This window comes from Otolemur garnettii, unplaced genomic scaffold, assembly GCF_000181295.1.
Source record: "Otolemur garnettii isolate 467f Iridium unplaced genomic scaffold, OtoGar3 scaffold00032, whole genome shotgun sequence".
Classification (NCBI taxonomy): Eukaryota; Metazoa; Chordata; class Mammalia; order Primates; family Galagidae; genus Otolemur; species Otolemur garnettii.
The window spans coordinates 1,026,796-1,029,127 of record NW_003852427.1 but is presented as its reverse complement, the minus strand read 5'-3'; positions in this window follow the sequence as shown (position 1 = coordinate 1,029,127).

Genomic DNA, 2,332 nt, shown 5'->3' with positions numbered 1-2,332 from the left:
AAAAAAAAAAAAAGAAGAAGTAGGAAGGCAAAGATCACAGGGGTCTCTGATAGCTAACTGGACAAAGAAAGAGCTATGTGACTTCTGGCAGAGGAAGCATTAAGAAAGGAATATGGCTGTTTTGGGAACAGAGTAGAAGCAGTTGGGAGTTTATTCTCCGAATGTTCCCCAGGCTGTGAGGGCTCTGCCAGTCTCCCAGCCCGCTCTCCACACACATCTATCTCCCTGTTACAGTTCTGCATTTGTAATTTTGTATCCAAGTGCTTTTCCATTCAGGGGCATACGTTTTCTAGTAGACTGGCTTCACTTTTTGCATGAAGGTGTTTTAATATTTATTTTTTATGTTTTTATAAGACAGACTTATGTACACCATTTAAAAAAATGCATTCTTCAAAGCTTATAATTAAAAAAGAAAAGCAACAACCATCCACCTCCTGCCTTATTCCTCCCTGATGGATTCCTCCAGCTCTGAGACAATCATTTTTAACTTTTTATTGTTGTATATATTTCTCTTGTTGTTTATCTCTATAACACACTCAAAGGGAAATTCTTAAATTTCTTTTTTAGATATTATTTATTGACTTATTTCCTTGAAGATGAAGACTTGTCTTTCCCTATACTTCTGTTCTCCTCTCAATATGATTATAGCACAAGTTTTTGATTAAATGAATATTCAGTGCTTACATCATTGTGTTTATATATATTGTCCACAGCTTAGCAACATGATATATTGCTATGATACATCTTTTCATAACTGTATTCTTTCTTGAGCATTAAAGAGTTACATGCTCTTGCCTTGTTTTCTTTCTCTTTTTGCCTCTTTTTTGTTTATTTTAATAGATGTAGGGGTAAAAGTTGAAAAGTAAAAATAGGTATATATTGTATAAAGGTGAAGTCTGGGCTTTGAGTGTACCCATCACCCAAATAGTGTATATTGTATTCAATGGATAATTTTTCATCCCTTATCTCCTCTAAGCCTCTCCCCTTTTAAGTCTCTAGGGTCCATCCTGTGTTGTAATATGTAGCCCACAGCTTAGCTCCCACTTGTGAGAGCAGACAGCATTTACTTTTCTGTTCCTGAGTTATTTCACCTAGGAGTTCCATCCAAATTACTGAAAAAGATAGTATTTCATTCTTTCTTATGGCTTAGTAGTACTATGTGGTGTGTATAAATATATATACACATGCAGAGGTGCCAAAAAATGTATACACATTTTAAGAAAGGGAAAAACTATACTAAAATTGTAATAATATATGCTGATAACAAAAGATGAATATAAGTCCCCTCTTATAATTGCAGAAGTCAAATGTGACTGAGTATTAGGTTGTACTGGTTTACATTTCCACCAATAGTGTATGACCATTCCCTTTGGACCATATCTGCACCAACATCTATTTTTTTTTTTTTTTTGAGACAGAGCCTCAAGCTGTCGCTCTGGGTAGAGTGCTGTAGTATCACAGCTCATAGCAACCTCTAACTGCTGGCTTAAGCGATTCTCCTGCCTCAGCCTCCCCTGTAGCTGGGACTACAGGTGCCTGCCACAACACCTGGCTATTTTTTGGTTGTAGTTATCATTGGCAGGCCTGGGCTGGATTTAAACCTGCCAGCTCTGGTGTATGTGGCTGGTGCCTTAGCCATTTGAGCTACAGGTGTCAAGTCAACATCTATTGTTTTTGACTTTTTAATAATGGCCACTGGAATTGGAGTAAGATAATATCTCACTGTGGTTTTAATTTGCATTTCTCTGGTGATTAATGATGTTGAACATTTTGTCATGTATTTTTTTGCCCTTTTGTTTCTCATTTAATAAAAATGCCTGTTCATGTCATTTGCCCACTTTTTAATGTTTTTTTTTTCCTTCTGAATTGTTTGAGTTCTTTGTTGAATAGAAGTCGTGAAAATGGGCACACTTGTCTTGTTCTAATTCTCAGGGGGAATGCTTTCAACTTTTCTTCATTCAGTATAATGTTGGCTGTGGGTTTGTCATATATGGCCTTTATTATTTTGAGGCATGTTTCTTCTATGCTGAGTTTTTTTTTTTTATCAAATGGATGCTGGAGTTTATTGAATGCTATTTCTGCATCTATTGAGATAATCATATGGTTTTTATTTTTAATTATGTTTATGTGGTGAATCACATTTATTGACTTGAGTATATTGAACTATCCTTGCAACCTTGGGAAGAAACCCTCTTTATCATGGTGAATTACTCTTTTAATGTGCTGTTGAATTTATTTATTTATTTATTCTTTTTTTGGAGACAGAGTCTCACTTTGTCACCCTCAGTAGAGTGCTATGGCATCACAACTCACAGCAACCTCAAATTCTTGG